Source organism: Eriocheir sinensis, chromosome 26, assembly GCF_024679095.1.
Source record: "Eriocheir sinensis breed Jianghai 21 chromosome 26, ASM2467909v1, whole genome shotgun sequence".
In the NCBI taxonomy this organism is placed as follows: Eukaryota; Metazoa; Arthropoda; class Malacostraca; order Decapoda; family Varunidae; genus Eriocheir; species Eriocheir sinensis.
In genome coordinates this window covers 2,848,593-2,858,592 of record NC_066534.1, presented here as the reverse complement: position 1 = coordinate 2,858,592, position 10,000 = coordinate 2,848,593, and the positions used below count along the sequence as shown (strand labels likewise).

The 10,000-nt window shown below is 37.4% G+C and overlaps 1 protein-coding gene across 1 annotated transcript in view; it reads right to left on the bottom strand.

Annotated features, from left to right (window-relative positions):
* The window catches only part of LOC127003704 (cyclic nucleotide-gated cation channel alpha-3-like), a gene marked incomplete at its 3' end in the record, with an annotated part of 54,798 nt that overhangs the window by 43,882 nt on the left and 916 nt on the right, over positions 1-10,000 (bottom strand).

Below are 10,000 nucleotides of genomic sequence, written 5' to 3'. Positions count from 1 at the left end.
TGTTAACTCCTTTATCAATTATCTCTTTTATTTCCTTTGCTATATATCACTAATCATCTTATTTTCATATTTCTACATTAGTTGTTCTTAAAAATATCCGTTTTCTGTAACCTTTTCTATACATTTCTTTCATTAATATTGTAAGTCTTTTTAACTCTTTTATCCATCATCTCTTTTATTTCCTTTGCTATATATCACTAATCATCTTATTTTCATTTTTCTACATTAGTTGTTCTTAAAAATATCCGTTTTCTGTAACCTTTTCTAAACATTTCTTTTATTAAAATTGTAAGACTTGTTTACTCAATCATTATATTCCTCGTTTTCTTCTCCTTCATCAATAACCTTTAAATTTCTTGTCATTTTTAGTTGAGTTCTCCTTAGAATTATCCGTTTTCTATGACCTTTTTTAATTTATTTTTTTATTAACACTGTAAATCATTTTAATTATCATATATCCTCTCTCTCTCTCTCTCTCTCTCTCTCTCTCTCTCTCTCTCTCTCTCTCTCTCTCTCTCTCTCTCTTTTTCAAACACACACACACACACACACACACACACACACACACACACACACACACACACAGACACACACATATTTATCAATAACTTATAAATATTTTCTTTGTCATTTTTTAGTTGAGTTTCCGTTAAAATATTCCCGTTTTCTGTAACTTTTTCTTTTTTCTTCAGTAATTCAATATTTTCCAACGTTATTCTTCACAATTTCTTTTTAATTTATTTTCTTTATATTTGTTTACTTTCTTTTAATTTATTTTCTTTCTTTCATTCTACTTTTCCTTATTTCCTTCTTTCATTTTTTTATTACTTATTTTTTCTTCTCCTCCTCCTCCTCCTCCTCCTCCTCCTTTCTTCTTCCTTCTTCCTCTCTTCCTAATCCATTTTTTCTTCTTTCTGTTCAATAATTTCTCAGTTTTCTTCTTTTCTCCTCCTCCTCCTCCTCCTCTTTCTTTTCTTTCTCCTCCTTCACGTCTTTTTTCATAATTTTCTTTCTTTCTTTTTACCACCTCCTCCTCCTCCTCCTCCTCCTCCTCCTCCTCCTCCTCCTCTCTTCTCTCCTCTTCCTCCTCCTCCTCCTCTCCCCCATACGTATAAGCTTCAGAAGTAAGTGAAATCTGGGTCGCTTTCAACGTAGACTTTTACACGTGAGGGAAGGGCTGAGTCTGTCCCCCCGTTGGTAGTGGTTCCGTTTTCTCTTCGGCCAAACGAGAGAGAGAGAGGTGCTTGAGAGGGCTAGCTTGTGTGTTCCTCTCTCTCTCTCTCTCTCTCTCTCTCTCTCTCTCTCTCTCTCTGGAACACACCCACACACCCACACACACTAATAATATTGATGATGATAATGGTGATGGTTGCTGTGAATTACATTAAAACTAAATAATTACTGGAATAAATATAAATTACATGGGTTACTATAAGGCAAATTACAAGTGTTATTACTACAAGTGTGTGTGTGTGTGTGTGTGTGTGTGTGTGTGTGTGTGTACGCTAACTAACACTGCAACAACACTACACAATAACGAAATATTATAAGCTTTTTAAGAACGAAGAACCGGTTAAGCTTTTAAAAGTACACATATGCTGGTGTGTGATGCCTCGGTTATAAGAGGTGTTAGTGTGTGTTAGTGTGTGTTAGTGTGTGTTACTTTGCAGCTTGACGCTCTACGAAGGGTCTACCAAAGCTTATGTTTACCCCTAAGACAGCTTACACGACATGGCTTTCCACAGCTTAGAGAGGGATGGTTGTAGAGAGGTCAGATTTAAGCTTTTGATACAGGTAGGGAAGGACTTACAACACGGCTTTCCAAATACGATACAGGTAAGCTTTCTGTGTGTTTTAAGCTTTACGATACAGGTAAGCTTTCTGTGTGTTTTAAGCTTTACGATACAGGTAAGCTTTCTGTGTGTTTAAAGCTTTACTGGGTGCTTCTTCATGTTGCGTCTCACTCAAGCTTTCTATAGTGGCAGGAAAGGTTATTTAGACAAGTAAGCTTTTATTCTCTATGATTATTTATAAGCAACGACATGTATTTTTTCTCCTATAAGATTAAAGCTTTCCAAATGCTAAACAGGTACGCTCTTTTCTATACGAGCCAGCTTAACTACTTTTCTACACGATTAAGCTTTACTGAATGTCTACTAACACGTTACGCTTATATCGTGTAGACTGGGTTTAATTACGTAAGCTTTTTGCAGTGGTGGAGAGGATAGGACAGGTAAGCTTTATCCTACACAATCAAAGCTTAACCAATCTCCTACACGATTAAGCTTTACCGAATTTCTACTAACACGTTACGCTTATATATCGTGTACGTTGGGTCTAATTACGTAAGCTTTTTGCAGTGGTGGGGAGGTTAGGACAGGTAAGCTTTGTTCTACACGATCAAAGCTTAACCAATCTTCTATACGATTAAGCTTTACCGAATATCTACTAACACGTTAAGCCTATATCGTGTAGACTGGGTTTAATTACGTAAGCTTTTTGCAGTGGTGGGGAGGTTAGGACAGATAAGCTTTGTTCTACACGATCAAAGCTTAACTACTGTCCTACACGATTAAGCTTTATTAGAGTTTAACGAGTTTACAACACAAGGATTACTGAGGGGACTAACGAGCCTCCTAGATGATGAAAGCTTTAGCGTGTGTTAGCGTGGGTTAATTTGCAGCTTGACGCTCTACGGAGGGTCTACCAAGCTTATTTTTACCCCTAAGACAGCTAACACGACATGGCTTTCCACAGCTACACGATTAAGCTTTATTAGAATTTAACGACTTTGCTACATTAGGATTACTGAGGTGACTAACGAGTTTCCTAGACGATGAAGGTTTTAGAGAAGAGCTTAACGAGTACTTTACGTAGACTAACTAAGGTTGGGTTCACACATTGCCGGTTTAGCGTCCACTTGGTCCAGACAAATTTTGAGGTAGGGATTAATCATAGCTGACACCTCCCCTAGTGACCCCGAACCTCCGACTACCGGCTATATTGCACGAACAGTCCTGCTTGATAGTGCTATACCGCGGCAGGACCCAGGCAGGACACGGCAGGCGATGGGACGGTGCCACACGGGCGCGTAAATTTCTGCGGATGTTTCACGCCGGTTTCATCTTCCCTGACGCCGCTAGACAGAGGTTCACCAGCGTCTGATCCCGCCTGACGGTGTTCGTAACCCGTTCTAGTCTTCTACCTCTTAAATTCCGTCGCGATGTTGCCTCTCTTTCTATCTTCTATCGATATTTCCACGCTGACTGCTCTTCTGAACTTGCTAACTGCCTGCCTCACCCCCCTCCCGCGGCCCCGCTGCACACGACTTTCTACTCATGCTCATCCCTATACTGTTCAAGCCCCTTATGCAAGAGTTAACCAGCATCTTCACTCTTTCATCCCTTTACTGTCCAAACCCCTTATGCAAGAGTTAACCAGCATCTTCACTCTTTCATCCCTATACTGTCCAAACCCCTTATGCAAGAGTTAACCAGCATCTTCACTCTTTCATCCCTATACTGTCCAAACCCCTTATGCAAGAGTTAACCAGCATCTTCACTCTTTCATCCCTATACTGTCCAAACCCCTTATGCAAGAGTTAACCAGCATCTTCACTCTTTCATCCCTATACTGTCCAAACCCTTTATGCAAGATTTAACCAGCATCTTCACTCTTTCATCCCTATACTGTCCAAACCCCTTATGCAAGAGTTAACCAGCATCAACACTCTTTCATCCCTATACTGTCCAAACCCCTTATGCAAGAGTTAACCAGCATCTTCACTCTTTCATCCCTTAACTGTCCAGACCCCTTATGAAAGAGTCAACCAGCATCTTCACTCTTTCATCCCTCACGCTTGTAAACTCATGAACAATCTTCCTTCATCTGTATTTCCTCTTGCCTACGACTTGAACTCTTCCAAGAGGAGGGTATCAGGACACCTCTCCTCCCGAAACTGACCTCTCTTTCGGCCACCTCTTTGGATTCTTTTAAGAAGCAGCGAGTAGCGGGCTTTCTTTTATTATTGTTTCCTTTTTTTGGTGCCCTTGAGCTGCCTCCTTTGTTGTAAAAAAAAAAGTTTATGATAACCAATACTTTTTAACATGCTAAACAGAGAAATGGGACCGCATACCGCCGACCCTTCCTCTTCTTCCGCCCGCTCTTACTGATCGGTACAGAACGGGACGCTGAATCGGCCCTATGTGAACCCAACCATGTCGACTTGCAGGCTGCGGGTACCAGCTTAACGCGTATCCCACACAATTAACCCGGTAGCTGCGTGGACCATGTTTCTTAATGGTCCCTCTAAGCGAGAAAAATGACAAAAAATCATCACTCACGCAAACCATTTCGTGATATATATCAACGCATTTGTGATCGGTTTATGCGTCATCTATTTTGGGGGGTTTATATCATGGGAAAAATTTGGCCCGTCGCTACTACACGGTAAAGCCACAAATTTGTCCCATCGCTGCTACACGGTAAAGCCACAAATTTGGCCCATCGCTGCTACACGGTAAAGCCACAAATTTGGCCCGTCGCTGCTACACGGTAAAGCCACAAATTTGGCCCGTCGCTGCTACACGGTAAAGCCACAAATTTGTCCCATCGCTGCTACACGGTAAAGCCACAAATTTGGCCCATCGCTGCTACACGGTAAAGCCACAAATTTGGCCCGTCGCTGCTACACGGTAAAGCCACAAATTTGGCCCGTCGCTGCTACACGGTAAAGCCACAAATTTGTCCCATCGCTGCTACACGGTAAAGCCACAAATTTGGCCCGTCGCTGCTACACGGTAAAGCCACAAATTTGGCTGCTACACGGTAAAGCCACAAATTTGGCCCGTCGTTGCTACACGGTAAAGCCACAAATTTGGCCCGTCGCTGCTACACGGCAAAGCCACAAATTTGGCCGTCGTTGCTACGGTAAAGACACAAATTTGGCCCGTCGCTGCTACACGGTAAAGCCACAAATTTGGCCCATCGCTGCTACACGGTAAAGCCACAAATTTGGCCCGTCTGCTACACGGTAAAGCCACAAATTTGGCCCGTCGCTGCTACACGGTAAAGCCACAAATTTGGCCCGTCGCTGCTACACGGTAAAGCCACAAATTTGTCCCATCGCTGCTACACGGTAAAGCCACAAATTTGGCCCGTCGCTGCTACACGATAAAGCCACAAATTTGTCCCATCGCTGCTACACGGTAAAGCCACAAATTTGGCCCGTCGCTGCTATACGGTAAAACCACAAATTTGTCCCATCGCTGCTACACGGTAAAGCCACAAATTTGGCCCATCGCTGCTACACGGTAAAGCCACAAATTTGTCCCATCGCTGCTACACGGCAAAGCCACAAATTTGGCCCGTCGCTGCTACCGGGTCAAGGAGTTTTGGGGCTCTCTGGCTAACACATGAACTACAGTGGTATACGGGTTCTACAGTAAGCTTGCTCAGGTGACCGACGGGTGCTATCCAGGTATTTACAGGTACACAGGTGCAAGTACTTAGGCTCTTCCAACAGGTTCTACGTCGACTAATCTTACTGGCTGTACCTTCGAATCTTACGCAGCCGGGAGTACCAGGCTAGAGTGACTCGCAGGTTGGTCCACTCCTGCTCACTCTTAGCGCGGGTCATGCTGCGTCCCAGGGCCTTAGCACGCTCGGGGGAGGGGGAGGGGGAGGCGCTGGGGGGACAGGGGGTGGTGGTGGTGGTGGTAGTAGTAGTAGTAGTAGTAGTAGTAGTAGTAGGAGGAGGAGGAGGAGGAGGGCGGTAAAGTAAGGTATTAAGGACACTTATTTACAGGTGAGGTGTCTAGCGCTCACTTAAACACACTTATAAGGGATTCTCGCTGTAGTGGACTTAAGTAGCTCAAGTGGTAACGCCTATTAAATAGCTTATAAGTGTAGCCTTTTGATAACATTGATAACTAGCAATATAGAGATAGCTAGCAATACTTACACTAGTTATGGGTCAAAATATAGATAACTAGCGATATTTATACTAGTTATGGGTCAAAATATAGCTAGCTAGCAATATTTATACTAGTTATGGGTCAAAATAAAGTTAACTAGCAATATTTATACTAGTTATGGGTCAAAATAGAGATAACTAGCAATATTTATACTAGTTATGGGTCAAAATAGAGATAACTAGCGATATTTATACTAGTTATGGGTCAAAATAGAGATAACTAGCAATATTTATACTAGTTATGGGTCAAAATATAGATAACTAGCAATATTTATAATAGTTATGGGTCAAAATATAGATAACTAGCGATATTTGTACTAGTTATGGGTCAAAATATAGATAACTAGCAATATCTATACTAGTTATGGGTCAAAATATGGATAACTAGCGATATTTATAATAGTTATGGGTTGAAATATAGATAACTAGCGATATTTATAATAGTTATGGGTTAAAATATAGATAACTAGCGATATTTATAATAGTTATGGGTCAAAATATAGATAACTAGCAATATTTATAATAGTTATGGGTCAGAATAAGGATAACTAGCGATATTTATACAAGTTATGGGTCAAAATAGAGATAACTAGCGATATTTATAATAGTTATCGGTCAAAATAGAGATAACTAGCGATATCTAAACAAGTTATGCCTTCAAATATATATAGCTAGTCATATTCACACTAGTTATCCCTTAAAATATAATTATCTAGCATTATTACAGTTTAGAATATAGAAATCTAGCAATGTCGGTTAGATTCGTACCTTAAAAGGCCTACATATATATATTTAACTGTTATTTCGTAGACTAGATATGCCTTAAAAATATAGGTATAGCATTGTCTAATAAGGTGTAATTTGATATAGAACTGTCTAGCATGATTTTTACTAAGAGTTTAATTAAAAGATATGTTAATTCATTTAGTCCTACTGGAAAATATATATATCTAGTGTTTTCTTAATACATAGGAGGGAATCTATAGCATTTTCTAACAAGGTATAGTTTAATAAAAAAAAATGTCTAGCATATTTTACTTAGAGCTGAAATATATATGAATTATCTTAGTCCTTGCTGGAAAAATATATATATCTAGTGTTTTCTAAAATATACATAGGAGGGAGTCTATACCATTTTCTAACAAGGTATAGTTTAATAAAAAAAAAATGTCTAGCATATTTTACTTAGAGCTGAAATATATATGAATTATCTTAGTCCTTGCTGGAAAAAAATATATATATCTAGTGTTTTCTAAAATATACATAGGAGGGAGTCTATACCATTTTCTAACAAGGTATAGTTTAATAAAAAAAAATGTCTAGCATATTTTACTTAGAGCTGAAAGATATATGAATTATCTTACTTCGAGCTGGAAAAATATATATATCTAGTGTTTTCTAAAATATACATAGGAGGGAGTCTATAGCATTTTCTAACAAGATATAGTTTAATAAAAAAAAAGTCTAGCATGTTTTACTTAGAGCTGAAATATATATGAATTAACTTAGTCCTTGCTGGAAAAATATATATATCGAGTGTTTTCTAAAATATACATAGGAGAGAATCTATAGCATTTTCTAACAAGGTATAGTTTAATAAAAAAAAATGTCTAGCATATTTTACTTAGAGCTGAAATATATATGAATTATCTTAGTCCTTGCTGGAAAAATATATATATCTAGTGTTTTCTAAAATATACATAGGAGGGAATCTATACCATTTTCTAACAAGGTAAAGTTTAATAAAAAAAAAAAATGTCTAGCATATTTTACTTAGAGCTGAAATATATATGAATTATCTTACTCCGAGCTGGAAAAATATATATATCTAGTGTTTTCTAAAATATACATAGGAGGGAGTCTATAGCATTATCTAACAAGGTATAGTTTGATATAGAAATGTATATCATGATTTTTATTTACAGCTTAAAGATATAAGAATTAACTTAGTCCGAGCTGGAAAAATATATATACCTAGTGTTTTCTAAAATATACATAGGAGTGAGTCTGTTGTGATGTAGGGTATTGAAGATTACTAAGAGTTTTGGAAGTATATTCATTTTAGTAATCCCTTTTAGTAATCCACAAATAATCCATCGTTTCAGCCTTTGTATAATCGAGTTGTTGTGGTCTATTAGTAATCAGGTTTTAGTAATCCATATATATAATCCACTTTCTGTAATCCGTTTGTAATCCAATGTTGTAATCCCTTTTAGTAATCCACAAATAATCCGTCGTTTCAGCCTTTGTATAATCGAGTTGTTGTGGTCTATTAGTAATCAGGTTTTAGTAATCCATATATATAATCCAATTTCTGTAATCCGTTTGTAATCCAATGTTGTAATCCCTTTTAGTAATCCACAAATAATCCGTCGTTTCAGCCTCTCTATAATCGTGTTGTTGTGGTCTATTAGTAATCAGGTTTTAGTAATCCATCTATATAATCCAGTTTCTTAAATCCGTTTGTAATCCAATGTTGTAATCCCTTTTAGTAATCCACAAATAATCCATCGTTTCAGCCTCTCTATAATCGAGTTGTTGTAGTCTATTAGTAATCAGGTTTTAGTAATCCATCTATATAATCCAGTTTCTTAAATCCGTTTGTAATCCAATGTTGTAATCCATTTTAGTAATCCACAAATAATCCGTCGTTTCAGCCTTTGTATAATCGAGTTGTTGTGGTCTATTAGTTATCCGGTTTTAGTAATCCATATATATAATCCAGTTTCTTAAATCCGTTTGTAATCCACTATTGTAATCCCTTTTAGTAATCCACAAATAATCCATCGTTTCAGCCTCTCTATAATCGTGTTGTTGTGGTCTATTAGTAATCAGGTTTTAGTAATCCATCTATATAATCCACTTTCTGTAATCCGTTTGTAATCCAATGTTGTAATCCCTTTTAGTAGTCCACAAATAATCCATTGTTTCAGCCTTTGTATAATCGAGTTGTTGTGGTCTATTAGTAATCAGGTTTTAGTAATCCATATATATAATCCACTTTCTGTAATCCGTTTGTAATCCAATGTTGTAATCCCTCTTAGTAATCCACAAATAATCCATCGTTTCAGCCTCTCTATAATCGTGTTGTTGTGATCTATTAGTAACCAGGTTTTAGTAATCCATCTATATAATCCAGTTTCTGTAATCCGTTTGTAATCCAATGTTGTAATCCCTTTTAGTAATCCACAAATAATCCATTGTTTCAGCCTTTGTATAATCGAGTTGTTGTGATCTATTAGTAATCAGGTTTTAGTAATCCATCTATATAATCCAGTTTCTTAAATCCGTTTGTAATCCAATGTTGTAATCCCTTTTAGTAATCCACAAATAATCCATCGTTTTAGCCTATGTATAATCGAGTTGTTGTGATCTATTAGTAATCAGGTTTTATTAATCCATCTATATAATCCAGTTGCTGTAATCCATTTGTAATCCACTATTGTAATCCCTTTTAATAACCCACAAATAATCCGTCATTTCAGCCTCTCTATAATCGAGTTGTTGTGGTCTATTAGTTATCCGGTTTAAGTAATCCATATATATAATCCACTTTCTGTAATCCGTTTGTAATCCAATGTTGTAATCCCTCTTAGTAATCCACAAATAATCCATCGTTTCAGCCTCTCTATAATCGTGTTGTTGTGATCTATTAGTAATCAGGTTTTAGTAATCCATCTATATAATCCAATTTCTGTAATCCGTTTGTTTGTCATCCAATGTTGTAATCCCTTTTAGTAATCCACAAATAATCCATCGTTTCAGCCTTTGTATAATCGAGTTGTTGTGGTCTATTAGTAATCTGGTTTTAGTAATCCATCTATATAATCCAATTTCTGTAATCTGTGGTGAGCGAGGGATTACTAACACGAATTACACAAGGATTACATTATTGGATTAGAAACGGATTACAGAAACTGGATTACATATCGATTATTTTGGGGTAACTTGAAAAAATGTTGAACTATAAAAAAAAGAAAAAAAAATTAAGGTATTCGTTTTCATTTTGTTCTCTTCCTCTCTCTC